Source organism: Pteropus alecto, unplaced genomic scaffold (genome assembly GCF_000325575.1).
Source record: "Pteropus alecto unplaced genomic scaffold, ASM32557v1 scaffold5, whole genome shotgun sequence".
Classification (NCBI taxonomy): Eukaryota; Metazoa; Chordata; class Mammalia; order Chiroptera; family Pteropodidae; genus Pteropus; species Pteropus alecto.
In genome coordinates, this window is record NW_006441953.1 from 23,402,243 (window position 1) to 23,424,240 (window position 21,998).

Genomic DNA, 21,998 nt, shown 5'->3' on the forward strand with positions numbered 1-21,998 from the left:
ACACACACACACACACACACACACACACACACACACACACACATATAGCATATACAAAGAAATATTATTCAGCCATAAAAAAGAAGGAAATTCTAACACTCATGACAACATGGATTAACTTGGAGGACATTGATCTAAATGAAATAAGCCATATGCAGAAAGAAAAATGCTGCATGATCTCACGTACACGTAGAACCTAAAATAGTCCAAACCATGAAGCAGAGGAGAATGGTGGTTATCACAGGCTGGGGAAGGAGAGATGCGGAAGCTGTTGGTCAAGGGGAACAAAATTCCAGTTAGGCAAGATGGATGGTTCTGGAGATATAATGTACAACAATGTGACCAAAGTAACAACACATATAATATACCTGAAATTCGCTGCGGTTACATCTTAAGTGTTCTCACCAAACACAAAAATGGTAACTTTGTGAGGTGACATGGATGCTAACCGGCTTGAGTGTGGTGAACATTTCACAATGCATTCATATATCAAATCATCAAGTCGTATACCTTAAATACATACAATTTTTAACTGTCAATTATGCCACAATAAATCTGGAGAAAAAAAACGTATCTAGCGGTTCAAAGAAAATTTTTAAATGACTAATCCAAGTTGTGAAGACAGCAATCCAAAGGCATAATTTTAACTGGGCCTCGATTAAAGAATTTACATACAACCATTTAACCAATTGGTAATATAGTCATGGAAATTCAACCGGAATTGAGCACCATTTATTATCTATCAATGTATTACGATGGGGAATATAATAGCAGGAATAAAAATACACAAAGAACTTTAAAAAAATGAAACAAAAAACTCCAACCAGCATTCTATTTAAAGTTTTCCCTGATGGGGAAATTGTAATTCTCTCTTCTTTTCTTCGGGTTTAATTGTGGAATGTCTCCCAGTACCACTGGGGATGATGACACTGTCTCACAAGGTTTTCGTGATGCTCAGTGAGAGGCATATTCCAATGCGTAGGATGAATTAAGGTCTGTTCTTTCACAGGGAGGAGGAGTTCCAATAGGAGACAAAACCGATATTTGGGGGCCTTGGGTTACACAGAAGGAACCCAGTGATTTCACCTTGATGAAAAGAGGTTAAAGGCTCCTGTGGTTACTGATAGATGGCCTATGGCTTTCCCTTTGGTTAGATTCTCTGTTCTTTATCAGCCCAGAACAGGGGGAAGGGGATGGTGGGGGCGGCCTAACACCTGCCTGGCAGCTAAGGAATGGGAGCTTGGGACCACCCACTTCAACCCGGCTCTGGAATAGGCCTAAGAGGAAAAAAATTGGGGGGTGAGAATTCTTGAGATTTCTATGGTGTACAGCCTAGTTTGCCAGGATCAAAGAACAGACTAGAAGGTGGAAAGGAGCCCTGTGGGTATATAAATAAATATTTGCCTGCTCTTGTCCTTGGTACCTACATCTTCCTTAATAAGGATCTTGAAAGGGTGGCTTAGGCCATTATGAATTGAAGCCTACTAAATAGCCTTCTAAAACGTCTCCCCATGTACGACCTTGAAGCCTTTCAAACAATTCCCCATACTACTTCCAATATGATCTTGCAAAACTATAAATTTTGTGATACCCATGCCCTACTTAACCATTTTTAGTGTCGTCTCCTTGTTCTTAGAAAAACTCACCAAATCTTTTTAAAGCCTGCAGAGCCTCACCTCTCTCATTACATGACACTTATCCTCTCTCTTTCTAAGTCCTTGTCACACAGAGTCTTATCACTCCTGGAAATGTACCCTGGTGCTTCTTCCCTAGGACCCTCTTCCCACATTCTCATTCACACTTGCTCTTCCCTCTACCTGGCCCAGTCTCTGCTTTTTTCTTTTTATATTCACATCTCAGAATAATATCACTTCTTCTGCAAAGACTTTCGTGACCACCTCACCCCACCATCTGGAAAGCTCAGACCCCCTCTGCCGTATGCTCCCTTATCACGCTATACTTTTCCTCTATTGCACTCACCACGATATAATGAAATACCAAATTCGTAGCAGGTTAATTAAAGTCTGTCTTTCTAGAAACTGAAACGCATAGGTTCAGATAGTACATAATTCTCATTCAACCCCAATTTCCTAGCAGCTCTCCTTATCTAATGCATGAGCTCAGTATGTGTTTACTGAGAGACTAACTGAATGAATGAATCTGATGTGGGGTATTAACATTCGAACACCCTGCTCGTTATCACTCCCTGTACCTTAGCCGCTATGGCAGAAAAGAACATCACCCAAATTGCTGAATCAACTACCACCTCACCCCAGTCCCAAGCTAGTGTTTTAATATTTGGTTTAAAACTGAAGATGACCTATATCAATATAATTTCTCCCGCACACTTACTCTCTCAACCTTGTCAAATGAATGATTTCACCCACTTCTTCAACCTTTCATTAATCTATTGATTTTCAGTCTCTTCAGTATGCCAGTTACTCTCCTGAGGTCATATGACATTGAACACTAAACACAGCTCCCTGGGTATGATCTGATTCTCTGATGCAGAAAAAGGCTAATTCTGCTATCATTTGAGACACTGTAAGTCTAAGATTTCAACCTGAGAACTCATTATTATGAGCAAAGGGGACAAAACACCCAGTGCATTGGGTAAATTCCCACTTATTTTAGTTATTACAGTTTTAATGCCTTACCCTTTGGCCTTAATTTAGGGATAGATTAAATTTAATAAACCAGTCACAGAATGGAAAATTTGTAAAAAAAGAAAATCTCCCAATCTCTATTACCTTTGGATCAAGATAATTTCTTCCTAATTTCTACCATTCTTTTAAGAGCTGTGACACTTTTCAGGGCATAATTATCTGTTTTACTTTATTCTCAAAATAAACATGAGTAGGCATGATACCTCTTTAAAATCCTGGCTGCATCATGCTTTATTTTCATTCTACATATTATTCAAGGTAAGAGACACTGTCTTACTGAATCTAAGTTCGAAGTAAACTTTTATCCTTATAAGTTTTATAAGATGGAATAGTTTTTATAATTAAAATACTCAGATGGGAGGAGAGAGGGAGAAGGAAAGAGAGAGAGAGAGAGGGAGTGGAGAGGGGAGGTAGGGGAGGTAGAGAGAGAGAGATAGTTCTGGAACTATGAACACATGAAAAAGTTCGAGCCGCCATCGTCCCACCACACAGCCCCGTCCTGCAGGGATTACGTAACCTCACTGGCACCGTCTTTCATGACATTACATGTTATGGCTTCAGTAGTTAAAGACAGCACTTTGAGAGAGTTTTCAGTATGCAAAGAAAATTGTATATTCCTTTAGTGATGTACATGCATATTACATGCACGTTAATTCAGATGCCTATAAGATATTTCACTTGCAGTATATTTTCTGTGTTTTCTTTTCTTTGAATCTTAATACCTATAAAAGAGATTTATAAATATGTTTTCTTGATGCAAAAATTATAATATTTTAACAATATAAAAAACAAAGCCATTTTTCAATAGAGACATGTCAATGCTATAAGTAACTTCTTGCCCCGGCTTATTAAAGTTATCACGGGCTATCTTTTTAAAAATATTTTTTTACTCTCATGATGTTTATTTTTATTTTCTCTTCTAATTTCTTACACACCTATACATTGCTTTTCTCTGTGCACATGGTAAAACTCACGAACGACTAAAGAGAACCAAAATGTATAAGGGCTCCATCGTTCAGCTCAGCAGGACAGTTTGGCGGTACTACTAACGGGTGTTTGAAAGCACAAATGATGAATCTGTGAGAAATGAGAAGACAATGTTTATGAAAGAGGAGTTTTTTTTTCACTGCATGGTCCCACTAAATATGCCCCTCACTCCCTAGCTATATCACTGCAGAGATAGCATTTATCATCTATGGATACCAAAAACAGTTCCAGGACCGCCCAGATGCCTCATCTCTCTCTGTGCCTCTATGTTGTTTATCAAAAGCATGGGGACAAGGGACTTCAAAGGGAATTCCTTCCTCAGATCAGCTCAGCGGGAGGCTGAAGGGGACAAGAAACATGCTCTCAGTTGGTATTTATTGAGTGCCAAATGTTTCCTCAACACTGTACAATACACAAGGAAAGACAAGGTCCATGCCCCATGGGGTTACCATCTAAATAGGACCGATGAGGTGAGGCATAATTGGCTGAATTCTTACTCTGTGTTGATGACTTCTCTATGGGAACCCAAATCACACTCTCTGAAGCCTGGTGCTATTCACCAAACCTTAACAAGCGCGTTATGTCCTCTGGGAGCCTGGCACAGTCAGCCCTGTCAGGAGGCAGAGCTCTGTGTGTGTCGTAACTGCCTCGGATTCAGTCTCCCTCCCCAGACACAGTCTTCAATGGCCTTGGCAGCAACAGGAAGTCAATAGAAGTCTTTGTGGATGATCCAGGAGAATCAAGAAGACGCTTATCCTGGAGACAAAAGCTCAGCCTAATACTTCTACAGTCGCTCTCCTGGCCGCCATGTTGAACATAGCGCTTCGATGGTTACAGCTCCCTAGCAGACCTCCCGTTTCTTCTTACATTCAACGGAGACCTCTGAATGCTGCTGCAGATTTGATGCTGTCCTCTTGATGGCCAGATTATGCCCTGTGGCCAGGCCTGCAGACTCTCATTTTGCACAGCCTAACCACAGGCTTCACAAGCCTAGGAAAAACTACTTGTTCTCCCCGAGACAACATCGATCTCCTTCCATACACCTGTTCTGAGAAAGTTAAAATTAACCCAGTCTGTGTTATGGTTGGTCTACCATCTCGAAACCTACTTGTATAGTTTTATTCTTTGTTTCTAAATATTGATCTACTTTTGCTTATTTTGACTTCCCATTATGTCTCACAAATATTGTTATCTATATCCACTGCTGATGAGACTGTAGATAGAATAAAACCTGATACAAGGCCCTCATGGTACAGTCCAAAAGCTACTTTCTGAGTATTCCTAAGAGGCTCCTGTATAGTCAAGAACAGGTTAATGCTTCGTTGTTGCATTTTTTAATCTCTAACTTCTCTCAATTCTAAAATTTATGCCATTATCTTCTGTGGCTTTTATTAATCTTTAAGTTTAACTGATGTAGGGGAAAGAATTGTGGGTTGGTGCAGACCAGGGAAGGCAGAAAGCCCCAGACTCTCTCAATCCCATAAACCCTAGAGCCTCCCAAGTGTCCTGAACTTGGGTCACTCCGTTGCCAAAGCTACTGGAAATGTGGCCAATGAAACTGTTCCATGTAACAATAAGCTGTGTTTGACTAATCAAAATGCTAAGTAGTGAACTGACCAGAGCCACAAGCAAAGACCTGTGATATTAACAAATGACATAAAATTGAAGGAATTCATTTAATTACTCAAAAAATATATATTTAGAATCAACTATATTCCAAGCACAATTCCAGGTGTTGGGAATTCAATGATGAGCAAAAATCAGGTATTATCGATGCTTTCTTAGACTACACACTCTAGAGGAGAAATTAAAATAAAACATAGAAATGAGTCTAAAACCGCAATTCTGTTAGGTTCTGTGAAGGAAAGGCATGTAGCATTAGGACTGCATCACAAGGACTTCGACCTTCCAAGGATGTCATGGAAGATTGCCCTTTAAAAGTGATGACTGAGCCGAGATCTGAGAGCAGCATGGCTTTAACTAGGCCAGGAGTGGAGGGAGAAACCAGCCATGCAAAGAGAGCACGTATCACTGGCAAAGGTGTCACTGTTCGAAAGAAGATGGAAGTAGTGAGTTTTTCTAGTTCTTTACCCAATCCTAAAACGGCATGTCCTGGACCATGTGCCCCACTGCTCTCATTTCATCTGGACTCCTTTTATGGGACTTGAATTTCCGCCTTGCGTTAGAGTGCACTATGATCCTCTGAGACACTCCTCAAAGACAAGATCTTCATGTGTTCTGTGAAGCCTCTGCAGTTCCTGGAAGAGCTCTGGAATACTATTATCAAGCAGAACAAGGGGAAGAAACCAAAATTATGACATTTAAAAGTGTATGTATATACATATATTTACACATGTTCCTTAAAAATGAGAATGGGGTAGCCTTATTTTGAAGACACCTCATATGATAAAGTCTTACTGAATTTCAGTCACAGAAATAACCAGGGACCAAAAATAACCAAGCAATGAAAGGAGAATGGTACAGTAAAGGTACAACCATGTAACCACAAATGCCCAGAGGGCATTGGCTGATATCGGAAACTAAAGCCTATTGGTTTAATGTCATGTGTGAAGACTTTAGCCTGGGCAAGGGAGATTCCCTTATAGAGTGTGGAAATTCTAAGTGTCCTACTGACAAAGAAAGATTATATAAATGCTTGTTTATATTGGCTTTGGCATTAGAAAGAAAAAATTAAAACTAGAAGGCAAATCACTAACCATAGATCTGCCTTCAAATACAACTACATTACTGTTTTATCTAGAAAACCCGTGCCAAAAAATTTCGTAATGTAGTCCAAAAGTAGTGGCACCTCCAGTTGCTAGGCAGAAAGAAACACACATTCTCTGTGAAAGAGTTCTTCTTAACCTAGACCCATACAGATTTTTGCAGATTAAATTCACAACCTAAACTTTAACAATTCATGAGAAAACAAGTTACCATGAGTAAGAAAACACATCACAAAAATAGACTCTGGGATTCCAAATAGTCTAATTATCAGATCCAAAATATAAAGTAACTATGCTTGAAATGTTTAAAGAAATAACAGATGGAATTCAAAATCTGAATAAGAAACAACAGATTGTAAAAATATAACTAGACATTGTAAAAAATAACTTTTCTAAAAATGAAAAATGTCAACACTTTAGTTAAAACCTCAATATATAGCTAAATAAAAGCTTTGACACAGCAGAAGAATACGGAAGGGAAAGACATCTAAAGAAGCTACAGAACTACAGAATGCAACATGAAAAGGCAAAGATATGAAATATGTGAAGGAGAAACAGAGAAACACTGAGGACGCAGTTTTTCAAAAACTAACATGCATCCGATGGGAATTCCAGAAGAAGAGAATAGAAAGGATGAAAGACAAGTAATGCTGGAAGGGATTGTACCTGAGAATTTTAAGAATTGATAATGGCATAAAAAATCAGAAAAGGGATGCACAAAAAACACCCTGCAGGAGCAAAAATAGAAACTTACTCCTAGACATCTCTTAATAAATTTGCATAATATCATTAACAGCAACAACAAAGATTTTTAAAGCAACCAGAAAGAAAAAAAAAAATGGTGACTGCCTAGAAAGGGAAGAAATTAAATACAAGAATTCTCGATGATGACTCTGGAAATGCTGAGAGAAAATATCTGTAAATCTAAAATCATATACCAATTCGATTATTGTTTTTGCAGTCAGAAAAAAGAAACAGAGAGATTATGGCCTAAATAGCAAGAAGAATGTACTACCAGGAAGAAGGCAAATGAAAATCAATAAGAATTTCCAAAAATATAAAAAAAAAATCGGCAAATAAAGAAACTAGTAAACAAATGTATGAGTAAGTCTAAAACATTGACTGCATAGTACAAAGTTACCTAAATCCAATTTAGGGGATTAAAAAATGAGATAGAACTAAAAAGGTTAGTTACTTGTAACATGAAAGGTGGAAAAGATACCTGGAGTTAAAGCATTCTAAAATCACGTGTTGTTTGGATGGAGGAAGATTCATTCATGGAACAAACATGGATTAAGAAGTCTGTTTACATTAGAGTTCAGTTAAATATGCACATTACATTTTTCAAGAAATAATAAAAATAAAGTAATTTTTTTTTTTACTCAATTTCTCCCAATGCATTTATGATTTAGAAATTCACGATTCAAGAATTTACGATGTTTGGGAATTATACAGTAATAAGTCATCAAAGATGATTAATAACATTTATAAATGAAATTTTTCTTTAAATAATGAAAGAACATATGAATGCTCTGTCAAACTTTATACAAAGCCCAGATTCTACAATATGGTCCAAAAGAAACTTTTGGTTTCTTTCTCTCTGTCTATCTCTCTGTGTATCCCTCTCTCTGTATAGAGTCATGAGCCACATTAATGATGTTTTGGTCAATGAGAGACCACATAAGATTACAGTGGTCCTAGAAGAATAGAATGGGCCTGAAAATTTCCTACAGCCTAGTGATGTCATAGCCATCATGTCACAGTGCAATGCAGTCAAAAATGCAAGTGTAACTTTTGACTCTACAGTCAGCCCTTCCCATCCATGAACTCAACCAAGAGATCAATAACACTGTTTCAATCCCCAGTTGGGAATCTGAGGTTGGGAAACAGTGCCTGGGCATGCAAAAATATTGTTTTTGATTTGCAGTTAATTGAATCTGCAGATGTGAAACTCATGGATACAAAGGACCCACTATATTCATTTAAAAAAAAATCTGCATGTAAATGGAACTGGGAGGTTCGAACCCATGTTGTTCAAGGGTCAACTGGACTTGATAACGATAATAACTACATTACTGCTTTATATAGTTACTATATTACACATTTTATTGTTTTATTATGTTGTATACTTTCTACTTATTGAAAAAAAAGTTTACTATAAAACAGTATGGGTGTTACTCCAGCAGCAGCCTCACACATCTTAAGTTTACTGTGTCTCTTGATTGCATCATTTTCTCCTGGGCTTGATTTAATGTCATGTCGTTTCATATAGTAACGTGCTGTACAGGCTTTTAGCCTAGGAGTGATAGGCTAGACCATACAACGTAGGTGTGTAGTAAGCTGTACCTTCTAGGTTTGTGTAAGTGCATTCTGGGATGTCCACACAGTGATGCATATCTCAGAATGTATCCCTGTTAAGCTGCGCAAGACTATATACATATATATGTTTTATATATTCTACATATGTGCATGTTTTACATGTGTGTGTATGCATGCCTGCATGTGTCCGTCTATTTCATAGCCTTTTCCCCAGATCCAGTTTTCCTGCACTTTAATCTTTTGTATTCTGAATACATGTGTATGGAATGAGATACCTTAAACAACCACAGCTATTTCGGTGCACAACACAGGACAGATGAATGTGTTTCTGCATTTAGTTCATTGTGGTTGCTGCTCTGCTTTCACCCCAGAGTGGCCCCCCAAAGTCACCCCGCGGGGAGTGTGGAGCCATCTGTTTTGCATTTTGCTCTGCTCATAGTGCAGTGTCCTATTTCAGCTTTCTGTGCCACATCCGAACGATGACATTTGAGGTAGCTACGACCCATAATGATGAGGATCGCAGAGATGATGGGCTCGTTAAGCACATCTCATTTTAGACAAACTGCAAGTGGCATTTTGTTTATATGGTTCATTTCGCCTACAAATTAGATTTCAAATTGATTGCTTTCCAAAATGGCTTTGTTCATCAATTCTGAGACCAGGCAATTACAATCAGAATCCTAGTAATTAATGGTCTCCTATATTAAAAGTGTTTTTTAAACAGCAAAGCACTCATGAATTTCAACAAAATGTAACATCTATTCTTGACTTGTAATCCCTCTCAAGCACAGTACAGTGTAGAAATGAAATAAAGGCCTTTGCACAAGTTTACTGTGGGGGGGGGAGGAGAAGATATGACAGCCCAGACCAAAGGCATGTAAGCCGCTTAAATCCCCTTATCATGAAGTAACTAAAGACCCAGCAGAATACAAATAAAATGTTTAACATCCTGGCCTAATAAAATCAATGGTATTGGACTATAATTGAATATTATTTGTCATTTTACTCAAAAAGCAATCTCTAGCATGTGACATTTTTGTTTACATTTGTGTGCAAGGTTAGTAATTTGGTGGAGTTACTGATCGTTCTTCAAGTTCCTAATAGTTTTTATCCTGCGTCTCTGAAATCAAATTAGAAATTGAAGAAAGGGGATAAGGAGCCTCCACGGGGTTTCCTTAAACTTTAATTGGCCAAAGTGATTAGTAATTAGCTCCGGGTTTTTACTCGCAGGAATGGCAGGGTACTTCCGAGTCCTTGTGGAATCATCGCTGTGTTCGAATCCTACCTACACCACCAACACTCTGATGATTTTTGGATAAATTTCACAATCTTTCTATTGTGAAATATAATCATATAACCACATAATATAATCACATTATATAAATATAATCATATAATCACATAAATAAAATGTGTAGCTTAATTAATTGTTACATGGAAACCATCCAGGGCAAGAAACAGCCTTTGCCCTGTTTGAAAAGTCCCTTTCACAGGCCGTATCTCTACCATAGCCTCTTCCTCTTCTTATCACCCCTTAACTATTATCCTGACTTTTATAGTATTCACTTCCTACATTTTTAAAAACAGTTCAATCATCCAAATGGGTAACCCTAGATGTAGATTCAGCCATTTCTCCAGAAAAGGTTATTTTGCATCTCCAAATACTAACCCAGTAATCTGTAAAACTCAGACCATTTAGCTCCCAGGTGTTTACCTATGTGTCAGCCTAGCTCAGCACAGAAAAGGTGCTGGCCTTGCTCTTCTTCGTCCCAATTCTTCTCCCTAGAAAGGCAAGACGGCTTGCAGAGAAGACAGCAGGGACAGAGGTCAGACTCCAAAGGAAAGGGAAAATCTCATGAAAGCCTTGCAAAAAAGAGCAACGCAATGAATTCATCCTTGACTGGCACACTGTGAAGGAAAAGTCATGAAAATCCTCATCGCTCTAGCTATTCATGAAAACGTCAATTCAGAAGTGAAAGACTTTCACTCTTGAGCATGTTCTCTATGCCTTCCAGGATCCTGAGACTTATAATTTTTATCTCAGCTCTGGCTCTAAATGATGTTGTGATATCTGGTATGCTCCTTGAATATTTGTGATTTCTAATCCGGAAAGAATGAATCACTTTTAAACTCAAAGTTTTCTCCACCCTGTAAAGTTGGAGAAATCAAACAAAGCAGGTTTTTCAAGGTCAAATCGCAGAAACTCCTGTCTCTTCAGAAACATCTTGCTTATTCTCTTATTTCCCTGACTCAAAATCTTGCAGTTGTTTCTTGCCCCTAGAGAATAAAGTCCAATCACCTTTGTCAGGCATTCTTATGCAACATTAGCCCTCTGACATTGCTTGACAGGTGAGATCACTTTCCTACACTGACTAGCTTTTTGGAGGGGAAGAATGATCTAGCAGCCTCCTCTGTGTATAATGAGAGTAGTTCCTGAGGCAGATTCTGTTGAGCAGAATGAATGGTGAGTGTGAGGCTACAAACAAGAAGCGTATGGGGCATGGGGTTGAGGTGGGATACTGGGGTATCCCACTAGGAGGAGGATGGTGGTGGAATGAGTATTGTTGGAGAAGCCGTGGAAGATTCGCCTTGGGGAAGAGAGGAGGTGGTCAGCCTCAGAAAAGAGATTTTAGGAAAATGACAGAGTGGTTCAAAATGAGATTCGTGAAGTTTGGTCATATGAAGTGTCATGAATCCTCTTTTACATCTCTCCATGACATCTTTAGGAAACATCCATTCCTTACTTATGTATTACGTGGGCACAAGTGTTTCTGGAATACACCAAAGAATAGAGCGCTCCCTCAAGACTGGCATAAACACAGTGGCTCCCCACAGGATCTGACAATTAGTAACTACGCTTGGACCTTTCATTTCTTTTATTCATGCCCTTCGCTGCTTACAAATATTCTTTCCCCTCCACCCCTGTAGGTGCATGTGAGTATATATGTGATACATATTTAATGAAGGTCTACTATATCATCTGCACTGTTCAGACATCACATGTGTTACGCCATTTAATTCTCAGAATGCCTTAAGGTACTTTTATTATATCCGTTTTACAGATGAAACTCGGTAAGATTCAGTGGTTTGCCCAAGACACACGGTTAGCAGGCAAGGAAGTGGGAACGTGACTCAGGCAGCCTAGCTCCAGATCCCATGCTCTTAACCACCTTGCCTCCCTCGTATCATTCCTCCTCTACAAGCCAATCACTTATCTTTCCACGCGAATATCTTTTATCTTCTCAACTTAATGACAAGTTCCCTGAGAGTAAGTACTTTGTCTTTTTTCTTTGTTTACCCTCTACAGATCTTTTTGACCTGGTATTTGGGTGAGGTGAGGAGTTTGGATTATTACCTTCCAAATGTTTAAAATTAGAATAACTTATAATAAATGAGGTCTGACTCCAGATGCCAATGCATGGAATACATAAAAGCATAGATTCTCTGAGCTAAGTTAAATAATCTGCCCCATGTCAATGTACCAGTGGAAATGTTAAGAGATTTTAATCTAAGACATTCTACTCCCTAGCCCAAATTATTACCTACTATGTCCTTAAACTATAAACCCGTCTCAAGCCATAGCCTTAAAACAACAGAGCAGAATATTGCATTACCTGAATAAGTAGGATGATATGTTAAGATGAATTTTTATAATTTTTTTAGTATCATTCATTCAAAAGTTCATGTTGAGTGTTTCTATGAACTCCTACGAATGAAGCACATCTGGCAGCAAGAAATACTTCCCTAAATATATAAGTTTTAGGGAAGTAGATTTTAAAACTGGGTAACGCAGACCATGGCTAACAACTGGAAATGTCTGAAAGTGTCAAGAGATGGTAAAACGTGAATTTACTGCATGAACCTGTGAATTCCTGGTGGCTGGACATCTAACAGAGAGGCGTCCAGACAGCAGTCCCCTGGAAAGGACTTCAGTGTGACTTTGGCCAGAGCACTGGACTGCAGGTCCTCTGCATGCCGGCCCTAAAAGCTCATAATTCCATTATTCTAACATCACCTAAGCACATAAAGGACATTTGACAAATGCCATTGGATCATGACAATTACAAATACATACACACCAATAGTAAATATATGTATGTCATATATACATATATATGATAATGCTAAGAACATTATGCATATCTTAGTAATGTCATTCATTTAAACTCTCGTCTTCCTCAATGGATATAGCAATCCTTCCTATAATTTAAATTCAAATTGACAATATTTGAATTTCTTGTTAGAAGCAATAATTTTCTGACAAATGATTCTTTGTTTGCCTGAATAGCATAAACTCAAATATTTCCTTCATCACCAAGCAAAATTTATACTTTCTTTCCAAATTAATGTCTCCATTTGTATTCCAAGGACAACCATGTTACATGAGGAAACTAAATGCTCACTACTTTGAATAGGTTTAATGTCCATTACAGTTCTCTCTATAGGGCTTTTAAGATTTTTAGAAAGGGAATGCAAATTAAATTGTGTGAGGAAGAGATAAATGCCTGTTTTATTCATAATAAATTGATCTAAAAGCTTACTGATCATCTAAATGCTACATCTGGACTTGTTGTTATCACATGAAAATTCATTATAGAAAATATACTATGCAGATTAAGATGGCTAATGCAGCGTGTAAACTATAATTTCTGCTATGATTTAGAATTATACTTTCTCATCTAAGTGAAGATTGCTTTGACAGGCATTCATCGGCTACCCCATGTTCCTGCATTTGACCCAAAGTACTTGGAACAAATATTTGTAAAAAACACAGATCCTGTAAAAGTCATGTGTCGTGAGGTCATGTTATTTGCCTAATTTTTGAAAAATAAACACTTCTTGGGTCTACATGACACTATCTTATTCAGCTATCAAGTGAAATGTTAGCAACAAAACTCAGGTTTTTGATGCATATCAAATGGCTACCTAACTCATGATCCTCTGAGGTAGTGTTATCCAATAAAAATAAATGTGAACCACAAATACAGGACGCACATGTAACTTTAAATTTTGTGACGACATTAAAAATAGTAAAAGTAAACAGTTGAAAATAATTTTCATAATGTATTTCATTTACTCTTTATGTGCAAAATATTTTTATTTCAACATACAATCATCATAAAAATATTAATGATATTTTTTACCTTATTATTATTTTTTTTTGTAATGTCTTTGGACTCCGGTATGTATCTATACCAATAGCACATCTCAGTTTGAACTAGCCAAATTTCAAGAGCTCAACACCTACTAGTCGTTCCTTCACGACTTCATGAAGATGAGCAAAGGTAGCTAGCGGCTACTCTACTGGACAGTACAACTCTAAGAGCTAAGTTTTCCACATTTCATCTCAATCACCAGTCCCTACTGTTCAGCCTTTTTTTCCTATTGTGGATAATGATAATAGTCACCTATGTTTCAGCATCATTTAACCCTAATTAAGTGAAAAATAATTCTGGCAGGATATTAAAATCTCCAACCACAATAACGAATGGATATAAAAGCAGTTCAGGCTTGTACTGTCTAAATTCTCAAACTTCAGGGGAACAGGGCAAGACAGTTTACTCAGCCTCCCTTAAACTCAGGGACTGTGGATAGGCAGTTAGACTAGTCCCTGCTGATCCAATCTTTGGTACTGAGAGTATTTTTTGTTTGTTTGTTTCATTTTTGTTGTTTTGTTTTTCTTTACCCTAACTATGCTAACATATCCTAGTGGAGCCCAGCTCTGTACCACAGAATGCCACCTGCAGATGAGGACAATTAAAATCCTTACCTAGTTCTGCCCTCTACATTCACTCCCTGAGTCCTGCTGCCCTTAGACTCAAGTAGAAAAAATGTCTTCAGAGGACTCTCCATGGTCCACATTGATGTAAAAAGCCCCCCATGTTCTCCACAGTGTTATATAATTTGAATTTGTTGACAATACTTAAAAATCAGGAGATTTAAAAAGAATCTGATTCACAATTTTGGTATGATTCCCACTCCCAGTTCTTGGATGGGCTCCTGACGTTCTAAACCTCTATCCCAGCTCGTTCCTCTGATCTGACCCATTAAGGGCTCCAGGATTGTTCATGCCCCTTGATGGGTGTGCTTGTGGTACTGAATTTGGACTGCTAAGCACAGCCAAGGACAGAAGCAAGCCACCCTGTCTTACTTACCCTGCTCATGGCTCAGTGTCACCTTGCTCTTGTCTCTGTGCTGGAGCCCTGACAGCAATGACACTGATGTCTTGGCCTATGGTAATTGTTTTCCATGGTCACCAAAGTGTGCATGAAACAAAGCCATTGTTAATCTCTACTATAGAACTTACTCGAGAATCAATGCCCATGCTCATACCGAATTACACGTGAAACGAAACACTAACTTAACAAAGAGACATATCGCTCTCTATCAGGATTACACATAAAACCTCATTGGATTGAAGAATGACTATCTAGTTTAAACTGAGAAATTCAATATTACAGGCCTCTGTAAACTTCCTTGAAAATCGTGCTTCATAAACTTCATATTTGGCTCCTAAGTCCTCAACTTCTCCTCTACTCGACTTGTAGGAAAATCTTGATTACTGGACTCATGCTTCTATTTTTGTCAAGCTGCCTGTATTAGTTTCCTAGTGCTGCCAGAACGAATTACCACAAAGTGGGCAGCTTAAAACAATCATCACTCATTTTCTCACAGTTCTGGAGGCAGAAAGTATGAAATCAAGGTGTGAGCAGGGCCATACTCTCTCCAAAAGCTCTAAGAAAAATTCCACTCATACCCCTTTCAGTTTATATTCTTTATTGTTTAAGAGTTTTGCTCTCTAGACTTGGGTTCAAATCCCTGCTTCGTCGTGTGCCAGCTGTGTAGACTTAGGCAGGTAGCTTCACCTCTCTGAGCTTCGGTCTCTTCACTGTAAATTAAGAGTGATGACGGTAATCACCTCGTAGCATGGTTTGTGGGTTTAAATGAGATGACGCTTGTAAGCCACTTAGAACAGAGCCTAGCACATAGTAAAAGTTCAGAAAAATTATTATATCTTTTTTATTACTAGAGACACAATAATTTTTAGAGTTACATTAACCTGGATTTTTAGCTCTTTAAAACTTTGCCTATAATCTGATCTCCATTATCATGTCATAATAAGCAAATGCTTAATATACCAAAATGTTTATTAAATAAAACCCACATAATTAGAATTAAATCATAGCTATTTTTAGGAGTCACTGTAAAGAACTTTTATGCAACTATTATTAGCAAACTATTCTCTGTAGTATAACTATTCTCCGTAGTACAGCTATACTGATTTCTGAAAACACCGAAGCCGAAAGGACCAATAGGCCATTGTACGAGCACCCCTGGCACACGCACTACCTCTCTGATGACACAACTTTAATTCCCTCTCCTTGGTAAATACATTTACAATTCAAATCTTCCCCCTGGAAGTCGCAAGCTTCCATACACTCCAGAATTCCAAAATAATTATACTAGACAGATTCTGCAAGTACGTTTGTTGTCCAGGTGGAGAGTCAGATTCCTGGTACTTCCTACTGTGCTACCTTCACAGAATCCTTTCCTGCCTCACATCTTCACCCTTCTCTGTATTTGTGCCCTTTGCTATGCGACTTTATATTACCTCCCACGAAAGGGGTGGAGTATATTTTCCCACCATGATTTTGGGTTTAGTCACTTGACTTCATTGGATAAATACATCAGAAGTTGTGGCATGCCAGTTCTGAGCCTAGGCCTTAAGAAAAGTTATAGGTTTCTAACCCATTCTCTTGAGCTTCTGCTGTCATTATAAGAACATTCCCAAGGTGGCCTCAAGAGGAAGATGAAGAAGATATGATACAAAGTTCAACTGTCTAGCTGGGTCCGGCCATGATCAGCTGACTTCCTAATGTATTAGCAAATACAACCAAGATCAGCAGAGTCTCAGCCAAACCTAGTCTAGGTCAGTCAATCTCCACTTAACCCACAGATCTGTGAGCTAAATAAAAGCCACTTATTTTATATCACTAAGAGTTTGTAATTAATAATAACACAGTATTATTGTAGCACAAATAATAAACATACAAACAGCCTCCTACTCTTCACCACACCCTGTGCCATAGAAGGTGGGACTTTAAGAACTCCATCTATGGGCTCCCTTGCCTTCCAGCTTTGAGATTTGTTCATCCAATGGAGAACAGCATCAGGAAACTGGACAATGAGATGAGAGTGAGGAAAGAGTCTATTCCTCTATCATATGCACATCCACCCACTGGAAGCAAAAGGTACGTTGCTATTCAGATTTACATATTAGAATGATCACTTCAGCTATAAAATATAAATTGGATTGGGAGGGGCAAAAATAGATGGAGACTTGATATTTTTGTAGTTCAAACAAGACATGGCATCAGCTTGGATAGAAAAATAATGGTGGAAATATAGAGAAATAGGTGAATTCAAGATGGGAAGAAAGCTTCCAGGATAGACTCTAACATTTCATTTATGCAACTTGATGGAAGGAAGAAGCATCACTGACTGAGGAGAGTGTTTAGAAAAAGAAATCCAGGTTTGCTGATGACAACCAGCCATTTGTCTTTGGACGTGTTCAATTTGAGGTGGCTTTGAGACATCCAGATGGAGATGTGAAACAGACAACTGGATACACAGATCTGAAACTAACGAAAGGTCAGGACTTGGGGATTTATATTTGGGAGTTCTTGGCATATGGTGATGATTAAAACTATGGTTGTATGTGAGGTTTCCCACTGGGTGAGAATAAGGTACAGGCCCAGGTCTAAGGAACTCTACCATATACCAGCCAGTTAAAGGGAGAGAAACTCAGAAGAATTAAAAAAATTTAAAAAAAAGGAGCAACAGAGACTCAATGGATATACATGACACCAGAGAAAGGTACTGTCATAGAAGACAATGAAACAGCATATAAAACTGTGTAAATGGTGTGTATCTCCAGCTGACCAAAAATATGTGAAAAAATATTTTTCTGTCTCATTATAGTCCCTTGTTTCTTTAGGGAATAAATGTTATGTCTTAAAGGAAGGGATTTCTTATGCCAGATTCTACTGCACTTAGGTTTCCTTTGATTTTGACCCTTTCTAGTGACTGCCCTTCTCTGCAATAGAAGACAGTTTTCATAGTTCTTATCTGTAATAAAGGCCAGTGCTACATCCTGCTGCTTCTGGTTATTACTGCTTACCCCAAGCAGGACTGATAAATTAGATCCAGCGCTAGGAGCTTGGATTCCAGGTAACTAAGGTTTTACTCTAGCAAACTCTGGCTTACCCATAAAGAAAAATCAAACGCACAAAGGTCAGCTTTCCCAAGGACACACACTTAGAAAATAGCAGAGTTGGAGTTGAACTGATGCTTTCTGATTTTCAAATCTCCTTTTGTATGACACATGAAAACAGCACCATAACTACAAAATGATAGTCTTCCCTTAACCTCCATATTGCAAGCAAGATGTAAGAAAAACAAAAACTCACTAAATGGGAGAACATACATATTGTAAAGCTCAAAAATCAAAAACGCTAAAATTATAAATTTAATAATGCCAGCAGCCTTAGCTTCATCCTTTGAAAAATAAATCTTTGTCTCAGTGAATTCAGACCACTTGCCATAACAGGAAAAACAAACAAACAAACAAAAAACTACAGACTGAATGGCTTAAACCACAGAACTTATTTCTGAAAGTTTTGGAGGCTGGGATGTCCAAGATCAAGGTCTTGGCAGATCTGGAGTCTGGTAACATCCTGCTTCTTACCTTGCAGGTGGCTGTCTTCCCCTTGTATCCTCACGTGGTGGAGAGCAGAGAGCTCCAGCAAGCTCATCTGTCTCTTCATATAAGGGCACTAATTCATTCATAAGGACTCTGCCCTCGTGACCTAAACCTCTCAGAGGTCCCCCCCTCCAAATACCATCACATTAGGGTAAGAATTTTAACCCATGAATGCTGGGGGGACACAAATATCCAGTTCATAATAGCCTTTAACACTCTTGGGTGTTAAGTTTTCCAAAATTATGAAAACCACTTCTTATTGTGAACAGTGCAGACTGCTTCCCAGTGTTATAACACGATTGCATGGTTACCTTGCCCGAGGCTCAATGTACCAAAAGACATTTCATTCTGCTATTACTTCTCTTATTTTGTGGATAAACTACTGACCTGCCAAAACCAAAACCAACCTGTGGTCTTGCTACCCAACACAGTTGAATAAGCTTGTATTAGTTTCTCTGTTTCCTCTGTCTCCTTGTAGTTCACATAAGGTTCTTTTACGTGGGTCTGCTCTAAGAAAGAGTGGGTACCACATCAGAACATTGCTCCAACAGTGTAAAAAGGCTGGACAACTGCAACAACAGGACAATGAATTTGGTGTCACAATTTAATTAAACCAACTAATGTTATCACAAGTACCATGTAAAGGCTGTGTCCTCTGTGGCCTTGGAGGACCTAATTACTCAAACCACCCCATTGGCTGAAGGACAACATTGTGCCTAAAGAGGAGTGTATGACATTTGTTTCACGACGAACAAACATTATCAGGCTGTGGTAAACTGAGGTCTATCTCAATGGTTAGATTATCATTATCTAAATTAAACTAAATAGGAATATTTTTATCTAGCACAATATAACAAATTAATCCAAGGAGTGGGTGTGTAGTTGGAAATTAAATAAAGCCAACAAAAAGGCAAAATTTAACACAAAGTCAAAGCCAAATTAATACATGTGACTGATGGACTCTGTGCTGCTTGGGTAACAGTGCCAAAGAGGGTATCCTAGAACCTTATGACAATCTACTGGCTGTCATCACTTACTAGTTCAGTGCTGTTACCAAACTAACATAAACTGTCGTCTCTTGTTCTGCCTTGGAAAACTGTAAAATACAAGAAATTGTCCATGCCTTGCCCATCCATTGTCAATAAGTAGGAAGATTGAGGATCAGAATATACCACGGACCCTTGGACAATGCTACCTGGGAGGCTGTAGCCTTGGCTATTTGTCCTGGGATTTTTTTTCTTTCACCTGTGATCACATGGTCTTGGTGAATTGTCATGGAGACAGCATGGTAGAGAAGAGCAAGAACATCAGAGTCCCAGAAGCTAATTCTCATCATACATTATCACAAGAGGAGACAATAACAGATGAGCCAGAGCTATTATGCAGTCATATGACATCATAAAAATTTTTTAGTGCTTTCTATTTTGTAACATTTTGTTTCAGAACTAGAAGTCCATTTCCCAGTGCCCTAAATATAAAAGGTGTTTCTAACTGGATAGCCACCATGTCAAATATCCTATTAAAAAAGAGACAATTCATGTCAGGAAAGACAGACAGGGGCCGGGTCCCATCCATGGTGCTCAAGACCACCCTCCCTAACCCGGGCAGTTGTGAGGAAGGAGTTTCCAGTTCAGATCATTTGTCTCAGTTTCCTAGGGTTGCCATGACAAAGTGCCACAAACGAGATGCCTCGAAACATCATAAATTTATGACTTATGGGGGCTATAAACCCCAAATCAAGGTGCCAGCAGGATTGGGTCCTTCTGAGATATCTAAGGGACACTGCTTCATGCCTGTCTCTGGGCTTCTGCTGAGGGCTGGCCGTCCTTGGCATTGCTTGGCTTGTAGACATGTCACTCCAATCTTAGCTCCCATCTTTACATAGTTTTCCTTCTATGTGTTTCTCCCCGCTGTTATCGTAAGGAGACCATTTACATTGGGTCAAGGCCTACCTTACTCCAGTATGACTTCTTCTTAATTAACTATCTCTGTTACAACCCTATTTCTAAATAAGGTCATGTTTTGAGGTTTTGTGGGTTAGACTTCAACATATCTTTGGGGGGGACACAATTCAAGCCACAACACCATCTAAGCCATTCTGAAAGAGGATCTCGCAAGAAAATGAAACCAGTGCAGGTAAAACCTTATTTTTACTATTTTTTTAAACAGAAGACAAATAAAATATTTTTTTTAAAAAAAAAACTAACATATGACTTAATGCAAAATATATGACTTACTGTTTAATTGTACACTTGAAACTTACTAGATTTCATTAACCAATGTTACTATAATAAAAAAATTTTTAAAAATAAAATAAGGAAAAAAAACTGAAACTTTTACTCACTGCATTTTATAAGGAAATGCTAACTAATATGTGGCCTGACAAGAAGGGAGTCTCCTCTGATCTTTGGTGAAAATATTCCTGAAAGAAATAATATACCCCTGGGAATTGTCATGTGTCACTCGTCATCCATGGTGGATCAGAGCTCTAGTCTACGAAAGTGTTTCAATAAATGTGTCTTGAATATTAACCCAATACAGTCTCCCTCTATTAGGAGCTATGTTTCTGCAGCTACGTGTAGAATCTTGCGAACTCGGAAATAGCTAATTTAAAGCAACATATAGTGCTTGACCTTGTATTTAATCAGCCATATCATTCTGTCCAATTGAGTCTAGCTAAGAGGATTAACAAAATTGAGTTTTAAGTCAAGCCACAGAAATATTAGAAAGTGTATCCCTCTCATAAAGCAAGCCCGTCTCAATAAAACAAGCCTATAGGTGGATTATGATGTATGCACCTAACACTGAATTCCCAGGATCCCCTGACAAGTCATCTCACCTTCCAGGATCCGATGCCTAAAGAAGCTTGGCAAGCAGCATAGGGCTAATGCCTTCTGGAGAGCTAGGCCCTGTCAGCAGAGGGATTTCTCTTTGCCAAGTGCCCACGGCTCACTAATTGCAGCTGCGCTTCCCTGTAAGTCAAAGTCGATGACTCCTCTGACAGTCTTCAAGACTCTGTCTCCTTCAAAAGCCAAAGGTCAAATCGAAGGCCATTAGCAGCTCTGGCTACATTTAGGCACCAGGAATAACAGGGTGTCCCTAATTAGAGGTGTGGGGCAGCCTGACTCACATGCTCAGAGATGTGGCCAAGTATGCTGGAGAGAGAAAGGGTACAGCAAACAAGGCCCCCTGCTAATACCTCCAGCCTGGTCTCTCATCACTTCGTACTTCTCAATCTCTGCTCCAGTGAGACTGAATTTCATTGCCAGGTGGACGTATTCACTCATTCTCTTTCTAGTTCACATTCTTTCTCACCTCTGGGTCCTCGCACATGCACCCCCTACTGTTCCTAATGTCTTACGCATCTTGCTTTATTTAGAAAATGTCAATATGTCCTTTAGAACTTAGATTCTAACTGTGGTTCCTCTCGAAAGAGGTTACTACCCCTCAAATCTGTGCCAGGTGCTGCTTCCCTCTCCCAGTGCCCCCTGAACTTGGCTCTCTGAGAGCACTTACCACACTCTATGTTGTAATTGC

The 21,998-nt window shown here is 38.7% G+C and overlaps 1 long non-coding RNA gene across 6 annotated transcripts in view; it reads right to left on the reverse strand.

Moving 5' to 3' along the window:
- LOC107196190 overlaps window positions 1-21,998 on the reverse strand; it is a 393,663-nt gene that overhangs the window by 339,334 nt on the left and 32,331 nt on the right. The window contains exon 3 of one of the 6 annotated variants that reach the window (XR_003048483.1): window positions 5,745-5,930. The exons of the other annotated variants lie outside the window; for them this stretch is intronic. This is a non-coding gene — a long non-coding RNA (uncharacterized LOC107196190). The remainder of the gene's footprint in view (window positions 1-5,744; window positions 5,931-21,998) is intronic. 6 annotated transcript variants of the gene reach the window in all.